The sequence below is a fragment of the Homalodisca vitripennis genome, unplaced genomic scaffold (assembly GCF_021130785.1).
Source record: "Homalodisca vitripennis isolate AUS2020 unplaced genomic scaffold, UT_GWSS_2.1 ScUCBcl_11110;HRSCAF=20266, whole genome shotgun sequence".
Classification (NCBI taxonomy): Eukaryota; Metazoa; Arthropoda; class Insecta; order Hemiptera; family Cicadellidae; genus Homalodisca; species Homalodisca vitripennis.
In genome coordinates, this window is record NW_025787249.1 from 32,196 (window position 1) to 47,810 (window position 15,615).

Sequence of the window (15,615 nt, forward strand, 5' to 3'; positions counted from 1 at the left end):
TTTATTTTATTTTATTGTAACGTTAGTGCTTTGTATTGTAAAATTAAATAAAGTTTTGTATTGTTGCAGTGTGTTATTTTATTTTATTTTTAGGGTAACTGTTCATGGCAAATTGTTGGATTTTGAGTTAGCTCCATGAAAAGTCATGAAATGTAATGCTGTTGAAGAATATAAACCGTTATGATTAATTAAACCATAGACATTTATTCATTTACATATTTCTGATGAAAAGTAATGGTGTCATACATAAGTTTTTTGTAATCTAGTACAAAACACATTGTAACGGATCTGGATTCGTGGAATTATTCTGTTGGAGTGGTCAATACCATGGTCGCAGATCATGCAGCTGTCGCAATGAAAATTGAAAATTGCCTGGTAAGTACACCACCTTCACCTTCTTGGCATGTCAAGTACATTTTCAGGAAAAGAGTAGTTGGGGATGAACTTCTGCCACTTTTTCGTAGGGAGCTGGAATCTGTGGATTGCGACGAAGTGATTGTAGGTAACACACCAGTGGCTGCTTTTGATTCTCTAATAGAAACCTTTGTTTTTAAAGTTTGATTTGGTTTATCCTCTCAACCACAAATAGGCCAAAAATGTCCAAAGTGGGGAATACAAATGTTTTTAGAGACAGGTCTTGGTATGATGATGAGCTCCGTAGGCTGAAGTCCTATGTAGTACTTCTATATGACCTCTATAAATCTGCCAAGGTACCTAACGAGGCTGACAAGTATTATAGAACTTATATAAGAGTTAATGGGTTGTATAGAAAAAGGGTGAGTGAGGTTAAAAAGAAGCACAATGTCAAGTTGATAAAGTCATCCTCTAACATTTGTAAAGCCGTTTGGGACATAATCAATATACATTGTACCAAGAAAACCTGTGGATTTACCTGAATATGGGCCAGATGAATTTAATAACTTTTTTGTTGACTCGGTGGAGGAAATAATTTTAAATCTTCCAGTGGTTACTTCCAACTCAGTGGCCGCCACAGTGCATCATCATCCAGACCACCCAAGACTTGTCGACTGGAATGTGGTAAGCCCTTGTCAAATCGTTAAAATTGTCTCAAGATTTAAGAATTCTAGGACCCAAGATGTTAATGGCGTATCCTGCTCAATTCTATAGGGAGTCATTGAGATTATTGCTAGGCCACTTTCACAGGTAATAAACGGTTTGTCTTAAGCATGGAATGTTTCCGGATAAACTGAAGGTGGCTAGAACAGTGCCAATCTACAAGAGAATCAGATGTGCAACTATTGACCAATCTTGATTCTTCCAGCGATGTCTAAGGTAATTGAGACTAATAAAGTATCAGCTCACCTCCTTCTTGGAAACAAATAACCTTCTAGATGGCCAGCATGGTTTCCGTATAGGCCGCTCCACAACAACTGCCCTACTCTCTTGTGGAAAGAATTTCAGACGCTTTTGAGGCCAACAAAAATACATCCCTCTCCCTCTGTGACCTTAGCAAGGCGTTCGACATTGTGCCTCATGATATCCTCCTTAGGAAGTTTAAACTCACTTGGGGTCCAAGGTTTGGCTTTGAGTACTATTACCAGCTATCTCACAAATAGATCCCAGATCGTCTCTCTTGTTGGTGCGTGCTCGGCGGCCAGGGAATTGAAGCACGGGTACCACAGGATTCCGTTCTGGGGCGCTTATTGTTCCTAATCCTGGCAAATGACTTGTATTTAAACGGATGTACACTTCTATTTGCTGATGACACTACCCTGATCTCAAGAGCTAGTGACCCTGAGGTGGTACTTAGGAAGGCTGATGAATTGATAGGTACTGCCAAGACTTGGTTTGCAGACAATAAGCTAAAATTAATGAAGATAAAATCCAAACCCTTCTTTGCAGCTTGAAGCGCGGAGCTGTTGGGCAGACGGGGGGTGGGGTGTAAAGCTGCTGGGGTTTTGGCTGGATTCTAGACTAAGTTGGAATGCTCATGTCTCCAAGGTATGCTCAAGACTGTCTAGAGTGGTCTGCCTGCTCCGCAAACTGAGATACAATGTAGCTGAGGAGTTTTACTAATGGCATACCACTCCCTTTTTCCACAGTCTTATAACGTACGGACTCCTCCTTTGGCGGCATTCTTCCGCTAACGGCGACATCCTGCTACTACAAATAAGGGCTGTTAGGGTGATAGCTAGTGCTGGCCACCTGGATTACTGTAGGGCGTAGGCCCATCTTTAAGCATCTGGGAATTCTCAAAGTGCATGGCCAGTATGTCCTTGACTCCCTCCTTTACATACGGGACAACATTGATTCATTTTACAGAAGGAGCCAGATGCATGATCACCGTACTCGTGGGGCCTGCCAGCTGGATGTGCCTCGATGTAGGCTCGCTGTGACGCAGAGGAGCTTCCCTACTTCAGCTTTTAACCTTATTAATACCCTGCCGGAGTACGTGCGAAATTTTGAGCTTGGGAAGTTTAAGAAACGTCTGAGGGGCTGTTTGGTTGAGAGGCCAATCTATTCACTAAAAGAATTGGACATTGGGTTTTTTCAGCATCCACCGCCATTGTGATTTGTATATAGTTTTGTGATTTTAATTTGTATATAGATTTTGTAAAATGAAACAGTCAATCAGGTTTTACCGGTCATCGACGGAGCTACCAAGTATCAAGTAATAAGAGATTATACAAACAATAGTAAATGTTCAAAAAGGGTCTTGAGGTTCTTTATTGATGTCTGTCACTCAATATGAATTTTGTTGTACTTTACACCTATTCCAAAGAGTAGAAAGGGCGGTTTACCAGCCAGCTGCTCAGTTCTGAGATATCCTGATTGATATTTCCTCCAGCAACAGATTTTAACATGTTCCTTTATGGACAAAAAAGTAGGAAAACGTTTGGGGGATCCAGACAACTGATATTTCCATTTTGTTCCTTAAAAATTTATTGACCTGATTCTTTGTTGAGAACGATCTATCAGCAGTACATGCCAGTAATTCTGAATTGTTTAAATAATAATAATACTTTACTAAAAAAGTCCTTGACAATTGGGGGGGGATCCGGACCCCTTTGGCTCCCCGCTGACTACGTCCTGATTATAGATCGAGAAGAAGCCTTCATCAATCTGGCTTACACCCATCTTAATCAGATATTTCTGAAGTGATCCATGTGTCCTGTAGCATCAGGATGTCTAGCGACCGAGAAAAATTGGGGAAACCGGGAATTTAATATGGAAGTCAGGAAATTTCGAAATAGAGCGGGGAAATTAATCGGTTATTCCAGCAGGGTGTCTACGGAAGTATCACAAAAGTCACGCATTATTACTTGTTTACAGATATTTTTTGTTTAAAGAATGAGTTTTATGGGATTATGAGAATAACTAGTGGTGTCAAAGCCAAATCTCGAATCTTCAAGTAAGAATCAGGTTCGAAAATCGAACGATAATCTGGTCGCGTCGTAAGTTATCAACTGATCACAAAACACATTTTTTTGTTGTAATGATCGAACGTAGATAACCTAATTCGAGTTTTTTTTTATAATTTGCAGTTTTCTAGGTTTACGTTTGTAGATCGGCGTTACTCAAATTACCGATCGCGCAAACGTGATTATTTTGTGTATGAATAACCCTAGATATATATAACCTAATTAAACAAATTATCCTGGTTTTGTAAATGTTTTGTTTTGAGTTATGTATATATGACACGCATTGCCGCGAGTCAGGTGTGTAAATTTGCGGGACTGCAGTAGATCGACACCTACACAGATCGGAACATGTCATACTTTATGAATGTAATCTTAGCTTGATTATCAGATTAACAAATTATAAATCGTTTCCTATATACTAAAACTGCTTGGGCTGCTGAACACACACGCACGGTAAGGTAAGATTAATATTTTAAAAAGGGTTTCTTCAATCTATGCGTATATTTCCCAGTTTAATAAGCAAAACATGCCCTAAAATATTGCTTTGTAAAGATGTTATTTTTTGTACATTACTTTTATGATGGTTGTCAAAGAAGGTCACGTCTCAGCAGTTGGTGCCCTGTCTTGTAATCATCAAATTTTCACATTACATTCTCCAGATTTCAGAAGAAACAAAAGTTTATACATCTTCGGGAACTGTCTGGGGTTATTGGATAAAGGTGGTTTTGTAAAGGTCTTGACGAATTTGTGTTGATTGTTAAACCATCTATTAAGGTATCTTGAATGAACTTATCACTGTTAATTTCAGAAGTAATGGCTACAAAATTAAGATACTCATAATTTTGATAAATGATAAATTGGGGTCAATCACTGAAAATTCAAAATTATTAGAGGAATGTTATTATCACTTGCTTCGAGAAACAGCACTCAGAAATTACATTCTGTTATGTTCCAAAAGAGAGCGTTTACGCAAGTATGTGGTGGGCAGAGACAGTCTGTTGGCCACTCTCCTTAAGGTTTAATGCCTTTACACTTCCCTAAAATGTATATTCTTGTGATATTCTTTTACAATCATATTAATTTTATTAGCTTTTTACTATTTAACTAGAGCCAATCCGTAACTTGACATTGATATATATATATATTTATAAATGGAAAGACCCAATTGTAACATATTACAAAATGATATTGTCCATTTATGTCTGGCTGCCAGCTTTACTTCAATAGTTTATATATTCAATTCATATGAGCTGGGGATGCTATCACAATGTAAGATCATGCGTCTCTTTAATTTCTTCTGTAACAGTTAAAACGACTCTCCACTCAGTTCTGTTTTAAGTTTGTTTATTCCATACGGTATATTACAAATAAATACAATAGATCAGCAGCTAATGGTACATGACATGGCGTGTGTGAATAAGTAGACAAAAAGTAAATTTATCTTAAATTAATTAAGACCCTTTGGATGTCTTGTACCAATTGTCCGTGCAGCTAAACACAATAATACATTGAATGCTTTTACAAAAATTCTCTCTGTCATAAGGCGTAAAGTAACTGCCAAATTGGAAAAGCAATAAGTAGGCCTAGGGTTCATATTAAAAATATTCTTTCCTGAAAGTGTAGATGTGAAGAATACATATAAAGAGGCAGAACAAGTTTTCAATGAGAAAGACATAACTCAGTCCTGATTTTCTCATATTAAATTGTACATATTATTTTGCAAATATTGAAAAATGTTTACCTATGTATTACGCTGGTTTTCTTGTATATACCATTAAACAGTGTTGTCCAGAGAAATATTTCAAATCTAGTATTATGAGCGTGAACCAGGAATGTATTCGTAAACTTCAATACTCCAGTACCGAATGTCAAAGCCAAGGGAAAGTGAATCTTGCAACAAAACCCCCTTGATGAAACGGTGTGCTCGGGAAACAGGATTCGTGGCTGGAAATCACTGTGAATATTCTTCTTTTCTTTGCTATTAGCTTAACACGCTTGTTACAACTGTTGAAGATTGACTGCTGGAGTTGTTTTATTGTCTGAGAGTGGAACAACGCCAATATTACTTCATTAGACAGTTATTTTTGTTTCTAACGTATTAGTGTCAAAGTGTTTCTCCATATCCTCGAACATTCCAACACTTCTTCTTATAGGTTTATTTGCATAGAATACAAATATGTTCTCATTTTGCAGAGATTATGAGATCATAGACAACTCAGCTAACATTTCGTACATCTTCTCGAAAAGAAATCTTAGGTAAAAATCTAAAAGATGATCCCGTGCTAGCGCTAAATACATTTAGTAATTTCTTGGTATTTTTGCATAAAATACGCTTATAATTGAAACAATGGAATTGTAATTGGGTAAAGTATCAAGTTACATTTACACAACAAAATCTCCGGCACTAAACCCCTGGGTGAACATTATCCATATAAAATAATAAAAAGTGTTCGAATATACGAAATTTCAAAGCTGAGGAGCTATGTTACAGTTAAAATGTTTTGTTTAGTCTTATACGGTCAAAGGTCAAAGGTCTTTAATGCAAACCCAGCATAGTTTGCAAAGTTTGTATGTGCCAAACAAAAATTCTCATATTTACCGATTGGTCTCTGATACCCTTAATTATCAAGCACTCAGAGAAGGTTTCTTATTCAAAGCTGATATCCCACAGATAGGACAGAGTATAAGATATGCACTAGAACTGATACTTTAGTAGACTTACAGTAGGAAAGGGTACATTTAGCATCTTATCTCTGATAGTTATTACCTATTCACTATAAAAGTCGAAGATCTAATTTGTGATGTTGGATACTCTTCGGATTGTTCACATCATTTACCCAATCGTTTTGTAATTTTATATGTTGTTAAACTTTAAACATAAACAATGTTTGCACTATTGGAGGTGATGAAACAAGCCAATCCCCTTTCGGATAATCAATTTTGTTCCTCTTTGTAGACTCTCAGCTGTAGTGCGTGTGTAGGGTTATCCTTTCTACCTGTAATCCGACTAACGGGATACAAATCCAACTGACAGCTATCTGTCAAAGTGTCAAAGCCTTGTTTTTGTCGTCGTGTCTCCGGTTCGATTTTTGTTTACAATTATATTTAAGCGTTCAATTGTCAATTAAAATTATAATAAATGTTATATATCTCTTCATAATTATGTCTACAAAATACGGCACTTTTGAAGACGAGTATGATGTGTTTGAAGAATTAGGAAAGTAAGTAATAGAAACTAAATATTTTATTAAGAATCATATTGTAGTTTATTGTGTGCTTGATAATTGTTCGGATATTTTAAGTCAAGTTTCTGTATAAAAAACTTCAAACACGAATGAGTAAACAACTTATAAACTTCATAACTCAAAATTGTGTTAATTTATATTAGTAGATTACTTTCTAATTTTATGATTTGAATGTGAATGCCTGTTGAATATTCAGTTAATTTATGTAGGCCTAGATTTACAGGTAATTATTTATAATAAGTCTGATTTCTCAGTCATGTATAAAAAACTACTCCAGAAACTTTAAATCCTCATAAAATATAGTAAAAAATAGTGCTGGGTAACAAAGTTAACTTAGGTTAGGCCGTGATGAATTATTGGTGTCATTACATCTGATTTTGTATATTATATGTTGTGTAAGGTTTACATACTGGGTCTTGGGAACACCACCAACATAAAATTAAACCACTTATACCATATCTCTGCTGTAAAAGTCATTACCACCACAATTTTTAGTAAAAAATATTTTAAAAAATAACAAAAAATGAACAACAGCAGTCCTAATTTAACCTAATACCTACTTAACGTCAACGTATTAGGCGACTGGGAGGAAATTTGAAATGATCTAAAACTACATTTACAATTATCAATAATTAAAACTGTAATTATATATAGTATAGTAAGTGGCCACCACCACATTCGAATCAGGGAATCAAATTATTGATTAGAAGTACCTTAACTATCAAATACAAAAAATTTCCATTGCAGTTAGTTACAATTATTGCCCTCTGTTTTAATGTATTTAATAGTTATATTGTTGAAAATTTACTAAAACAAAGGAAAATCATTTGTATGGGATATGAGCAATGGCTATGAAAAACGTGTTTGTTTGTGTCACAAACTGTCGGACACATTTAAAATGTTAAAAAGTAAGGCAGAGTACCATAAAAGGACCCGGTTTTTATATTGCGTATTACAATCATCGATACTTTATAAATCGAATAACAGAACTATTCATCAATATCAATGTGTATAAAATACTAAACTAAAATCATGTTTCAAATTAATAAAAATAGTTTAAACAATAAGTAATGTCATAAATAATAAAAACCCATAACCATTAATCAAATTAAAAACTGAGACGGGTGATCGGGAAAATGTTATTTAAATAATACAGATAACTTAACTACAAAACAAACATCTTAAAACTAAGAAAGACACAATAAATCATACCTTAGTGTTATTTTGTGTAGTTTTCTAAATTTAACCATCTTTTTTTTTATTTATTTATTCTCTGAAATGACAACAATTACAAATCATTTTATACTTAAATGCAAAAACCCTATTGGGTTTGTCTGCATTTCACTAAATATACTAATTACTTATTTTATGCTTTAAATTAATTTGTGGTCAAGTCCATGCAGTTTTAATACAAGAGTAAACACCTCACCAATAATGCAGTCACTATAATTAATTAACATTTATAAAAAATAACTTAATCCTAACAACAATAAATAAATATTCAAGGATAACAATAACAAAAACAACAAACAGAAGAAACAAATATAAAATATGCATAATTTAACTCATAACAATATTCCCAAAAACATGTTTAAAGCTCAGATAAAATCATTCAAATAAACAACAAATAAATAAATATATATAAGTTACCCTAATTGTATTTGAAAATTATTTTCAATAACATTTATAACAACAATTGTAACAAAACCATCAACAATCAACAACACAACAAGAACCAGTAATATTAAATTTCATTTTTCCATAACAACTCTTTTTAATGCAACTTTAAACAATTTACAGCTCTTAGCATTTTTAACATTGCTTGGAAGCATGTTTAAAAACTGTAGGCACATAAACTTCCAGAGTTCTACTTCCATATTTGTTACTGAATTTAGGTACAACAAGATAGTTTTTTCTGACCGAGTAAGGATGTGTGTTCTTTATTTTATAAGTGTCAACTCTTAAATAATCATTAATTATTAAAAATTTAAACAATTTGTCTACTTGTAATCTATTTAAGTTTTGGAAAACATCAGCATCTGGTAAAACTTTCAAATTATTTGGCATAATACATTTAAGTGTCTGTCTTTGTATGCTTTCTATACTTTTTAAATGATAGTTGGATGCATTGCCCCAAGCTCTGAGCCCATATCTTACAACAGATTCACACAGTGCATCATATATTGTTAACAGTGTTTTACAGGGCAGATATTGCTTTAAGTAGTATAGTTTACAAGAGTAGACTCTGACCTTTTGACAGACACTTTCTATATGCCTATCCCACTTGAAATTGTGATCAACCAGTACCACCCCTAAATATTTAAAAACTTTAACATTTTCTAAAATACTACACTGACAATTATCAACAATATATGTTTTAGCATGTAAACAATTATAATCATGATGTTTAATTTCAACAATTTTACATTCAAATGATGGTGAGTGTATATGCATTAATTTTGATTTAGCGGCATTTATAATTAACCCATTGTCATGGCACCAGCATATGAGACTATTAAAATCCATTTGCATGTTTTCCTTTGCCTCTGTTATGTTTTTATGAGAAGTTACCAAAATTGTGTCATCAGCGTACATATAAATTTTACACTTTTTCATTATACTTGCTACACTATTTACATAAATTATATACAAAAGTGGTCCCAAAATACTTCCCTGAGGCACCCCCTGATGTTATGTCATGCTCCTGTGAAAAACAACTTCCAATTTTAACTATCAATTTTCTATTATTTAGGTAATCTTCAAACCAATCAAGAAATTTCCCTCTTATTCCCACTGCTCTCAGAGATTCAACTATTTTTATTGAACTGAAGTGTATCAAATGCTTTAGAAAAATCTATAAAGGTAACCAATATTTGTTTTCCACTACCAATTTCCCTGTTTACATAATTAGAAAAATCTTTTAACAAGGTTTCTGTACTTTTATTTCGTTGAAATCCATACTGGCAATCATCAATTATCCTGTTATCCTTTAAATATTTATTCAAACCATTTGCTATGTAATGCTCCATAACTTTATCTACCGCAGAGAGTATTGAAATGGGCCGATAGTTCTGGTATGTTGTGTGACATCCAGACTTGTATATAGGTCTAACAATTGCTATTTTAAGTTTATTTGGGACTTTGCCTTCTGATATTGACTTGTTTATTATAACTGATAGTGGCTCTGAGAGACTTACAGAGAATCTCTTTAAATCCATCATTCTGATTCCATCTATGCCAGGACTTTTCTTCTTCATTCTTCCCAAAATATTTTCAATTTGTTTTGCATTTGAGTATGGTATATACAATGATGTATTGCATGACATAACAGGGTTATTAATTAATACATTTCTCTGCATCTGATAAGTCTTTGTATTACATTTATGTGTTATGCTGCTTATATCTTTTGTGTAAATCGTTCCAAATTTCTCACATATGTTCTCTAATGTACCTACTTTATTCAACATGTATCTATGTATTGTATCATCAATATTCATCTTTCTCTTTCTTCCCAAAATTTCATTAATTTCGTCCCATGTTCTTTTGATATCCTTTTTATTTTTTTCTAAATTTTCTTTATGAAATTTCCTTTTTGCCCAAACAATGTTTTTATTTATTTTATTCCTTAATATTTTGTATTCTTTCTGAATGTCTTTATTTTCTGGCTTATTTTGAAGTTGCTTGAAAAGTCTATCACGGGTTTTTATCATCTTAACTATAGCCCATGTCATCCAAGGCTTTTTTGGTTTTTTGAATTTATCTGTTTTCCAAATGGTTGCTCTCTTATAAATTGAATTTATTATATCATCCAAATGCAAATATGCCTCATCTGATGACATACTATCATCCGTTACCCATCTCCAGTCAACCTGAGAAAAATTTGAATAAACGATTTTTTCATCTAATTTTTTAATTTGACATACAGACATATTTACTTGCTTATTCCTAGTAACAGAAGTCTGCATGTTGAGCAGGCAAGGGTAATGGTCAGATATCTTTAATTTCACAATTGCAGACCTGGCTCTTATCTTATCTGCCCTGAGATAGATATGATCAATTAGTGACTGGACTACCCTATCTTGTCTTATCTCCTCTCTTGTGAACTGGTCTATGCATGACAAAAATCCATTGGCAGCCATCAAGTTCTTATATGCATTTACATTATTACAGTAATTATTCTTAATATTCAAATTAAAATCACCAATTGTCACACTTATACTTGTTTTCATGCTTACAATAGTATTATTCAATTCCCCTAAGAAATCCTTAATATTAGTTTTAGGTGGTCTGTACACAGCTAAGATACACACAGACATACTGTTTACCATCTTAAAAGTTACATTCAACATCATTCCTTCAAAAGTAGTGTTTTTAAGATTTCTGCACTGGCTAACCATATGAATTTTCCTTACAAAAATACAAATTCCTCCCCCCTTCCCCCTTTCTCTTATATTAAAAAAAGTGTCAAAATCATTGAGGTTAAACAATTCTTTCAGATTTTCCTTTAAATTTATCTCTGTAAAAACAATTACATCCAGAAATTCAATGCACTCCTGAAAAACAATTAAAAATTCATTCCAATGCTTTTTCAGGGATGCAATATTTAAATGCAAAATAGATATACCCTCAGTAAAATTATTTAATTTACTATATCCTATTAGTGTTTCTATATCATTAAAACTACTACTAGGTACACTATCACTATTTGCTACAAAATCAACCATTCACAAACAATTTCTCTTTGCCCTAAGCTTTGCTACTTTACGTCTTATTTAATTAGTTCCAAGTCATCCTCTTTTTCGATCAATATAACTCTGCTATCCGGGGCCTTCTTTACTCGAACCAATCCATTTCTGTACCAGACAAATTGATAGTCAAGTCCTCTGGCTTTAAGCTTGGCTCTCTTTAACAAATTCCGATAGTAAAAGGAAAGATTCTCACCAACAAAAATTCTTCTTCCTCCCTTGAGTCCTGTAGTTTCAGCATTAGTCACAACCGTTTTTTCTAGCTTCCAATAGTCTATCACGGATCTTCCTTCTGGCGAACTGAACAATTATGGTTGCTGGTCGGTTTTCTTTTCTTGTTTTTGGCAAAACGATGTGCAATTTCGATATCATCCTCTTTCAAAGACACACCCATTTTATTGGCTATGCATCGTACCAACTCCTTCCACATCTTCACCTTTGTACTTCAGCAACCTCATTAAACTCTAGATTTTTATTACGACCGTACTGTTCCAACTGGTTTACTCTAGAGGTCAACAATGCTATCTGACAGTCTTTAGCATCAACAATCGCTCTAAGTTGCTTAATTTCTTCTCTCCATTTCTGGTAAGCATTTTAGACTGTCCTCAATTTGATCATACCTATCTGGACAAAAACTGTTGACTAGTCTTTATCTCTTCATTTACTTTTTTCAATGAAATTAGGTCAGCTTTTATTCCCTGCATCAATTCAAGTTTTTTTATCAATACTTGACATAATTTCTGAAAAATCAAAACCCTGAAAACCCACTGATTCATTAAGTTTGGGGGAACCCTTTGCTTTCATCTGCTTTGTTAAGCTTATGAGAACCAGATTTTTGACTCTTACATTTTAAACAAAACCAACTCAATTTTGCTTCCTCTGTCATTTTGGAAAAAAACTGTGTCCCTTATTCCTGCACAGTGGTAGTGGCATTCTCTACTACAGTCATCCTTAGAGCATTTTATTAAATTTTTAGATTCCAATATAGGATCCTGACATTTGCTCACAAATTCATGTTTGAACAAAAATTTAAAACTAACCTTATGTGGAGCTCACAAGAACAGGTTCACTGATAAGAGCGCTGCACTGATAAGACATCCACTCTCCACAACTGCTGGACTAAGACGCTGCTTATTTTTGTTTAAAAGAAGTTATGTACAGAACAAATTCCTGTTTAGAATATAAAATATTTGTGTGCAGTTGGGTGCAGATGAATTTAGTTTATTGTTGTAATTATTACTATTGGTTAATTATATCGATGGGTTTAATAATTAAATATCCTTTTGATTAGTTTATATATAGTTGATAAAAAAACCGGGTCCACTCTACCCAAGAGTAATTAAATGATACGTTTTCATTGTTACATTTAATTAATACACTTAGCCTAGATTTGTTATTTTATTTTTTCTTTAAATTATTACTTTTTTAGGCATTAAAAACAGTTGACTTACACTTTAATATAAAAAAACCGTAATTTAATTCAGTTCAACATTTTTCGTTTAAGTAGTTTATATAATTATAAATTGTGACGATTTGATTGTGGTGGTGGCCCTTTAGGTAGGGGAGAGGGGGGCACATGTGGACAAATTTTACATTTTATTTTTTTAAATTTTTGTTATGAGAAAAAATTGTCAAAGGTTTTTATTTATATACTAATATAGGTGTTTGAGGTATGTAAATATATGACATTTTACTCTTTAAAACATCTTTTGAACTTGTTAATTCTTACCTTTTAAAATAGTTAACGTAACGGAGTGTCCACAAGTGCCCCTCCAGGGGGCAGTTGTGGACATAACCAACATTTTTTGGGGGGTAGTTGTGGACAGATAAAAACATCTTTCATATATCTTAAATATGATTTTTATTAATTAAACTCAAACATATGACTCTTTGTACAGTTACAAGGAGTAGTTATTTCAACCTTTAAGTGAAGAAAGTAATAAAACTAGTAAAAAAATAAGTTCAATACTAACTAACAATGTATACTTTACTTAAAATGACAAGAAAAACAAATAGGCTATTTAACCTGTGTTATAGCTTATAAAACATAACCTACCTATGCTTACAAAACAAACCAAACCTATTTTCTTACATATTTAAAAAAATATGATGAAGAGTAAAAGTATGACATCAATTCGTAAAGTCAAGATTCGTGTTTTATTTTTTCCTGCAAGCTAAACTTATTCTAGACTATTACTAAATTAAAACAAGAATGATAGAAAAACAATATTAATAGCCTACATACACATCAAGTAAACATTAAATTCAACCCATGTTATAGTTTGTAAAGGAAAAATTAAAGATAAACATACTGACAGCTCTTTCAGTACCTCCTGAAACAGTCGGTAGGGTAGTTTTACAATTATGTCTTCAATGTCAATGGCACTTACATCTGGAAGATCAGGTTTGACAAATTTAATTGATGATGTCCCTGATCCCTCTTTTTTCTTAAAAAAACTTACATTAAATTCAGTAAGACAAATCTTGTCATTGATTTGTGCTACATAAAATTTTTCACTTTTTTTAATGGCTAGCCGAACTAAAACAAAATCTAAAAACATTTATGTTGGATCCATCAGACTCTACTTTCTCACCTTTACTTTCCCTCTATATCACTATCTTCACTTAAAACTAATGGGCTCAAGACTTTATCACTGTAGCATTCAATATCATCTTCTTCGTTTTCAGAAGTACTAGAGCTATCCACATGTATTCTGCGTTTTTCTTTTTTTCTGTTTAGATTTTCCTTTAGACTTAGACAAACCTTGTTCATCTCCATTAAAAAGTTTTTTCTTGTAGGCCAAAAAAGATTCTTTTTTTAATTCTTCTTTAATTTTTCTTTGATTTTACTGCTGCCTCTATTCTATTTTTTTCAGGGGTATCTGTCAAGATACATGTCTTTCCTTTCTTTCTGCCCCTTGGCTTTTGAGTGTTATTTCTTAACGGTGCTTTGTGGGAATGGGCGAACTTGTTTCTGGGGTTACAACTTTTACCTTTTTTGGATATTTTCGCACAACTGTTGGAGTGCATTTTTCATTTTCAAATTGAGAATTTATTTTGGTAATTTTCTGCATCCATCTGATTTGTACTGGTGTTTTCACTAGTACTTGCCTTAGGTTCTTCTAGATTAGGGCCTACAAGAACCTTCATTATCATCTCCATTTTCTTTAGCCTGGTCTGTTGGCAAAGAGCTGATAAAGTCGGTATCACTAAAAATACTGAGCGCTGAAATGGAAAAATTCCGGATTTTGCAAAGCCAGAAACAATATTTTTTCCTAGAAAAAAGCTTCATCATACGCCATTGACGTTAGATAAGCAACTTGTTTTATTGATATAGTCATTCCAGGGATTTTCAGATAACCATTTGTTAAAAGAGGTTTTGCAATAACTTTTGAAAGGTCCAAACACAGCAATGTCGAGAGGTTGCAAGCGGTGGCTAGTGTGAGGTGGAAAAGTTAGAATAACAATTCCATTTTCACGGCAGAACATAATCACATCCAAGTTAATGTGCGACTCATGATTGTCTAATAAAATGAGGATTTGATTGTCTTTTGAACATGCGGTGTGTAATTTAACATTGTTTGACCACCTCAAAGAAAACTTCTTGAGACATCCAGCCAGAACGAGTCGCAAAACCGACACTGCCAGTTGGTGCTCCATTAAGGAAAATGTCCTTATAATGAACACGGGGAAACACATAAGCAGGAGGTATTGTGTTACCAGAAGCTTTTATAATCCCACAAAATGTTACAAGCTCTCCTCGCTCTGCGGAAACATTCTGGCCTACCTGTTTTACACCAGTCGGAGCAACAATCTTTGGAGCTTGTAATACAGTAGTTATGCCAGATTCATCTATGTTTTATGAATTCTGTCCACTAGTAAAGTGATATTTTTCCATAACTGTTTCCAAATTATTGAAGAATGAATCAACATTTTGTTTATTAAAGTTATATATTTCTAGCAAAGCTGGTGTTTTCTGGCTTTCTCAGACTCAGTGTAGACTGATGACGGCGCATAAAACATTTTAGCCATTCAATATTTGCTAGTTTTTCATCTTCCCACTTACAAGGAATCTCAAGCCCAAGTTTTTTTAGCATATGAATAGGCAAATTCACGTACCTGTCTATAGGTTTAGGCCGTACATCATTTCTACTGCATTGAAATTAGATAGTCTACTATCATATTTTCTTGTACATCTGTAAAAATCTGTCTGGTGTTATACTTGCTAGACCCGGGGGAAAA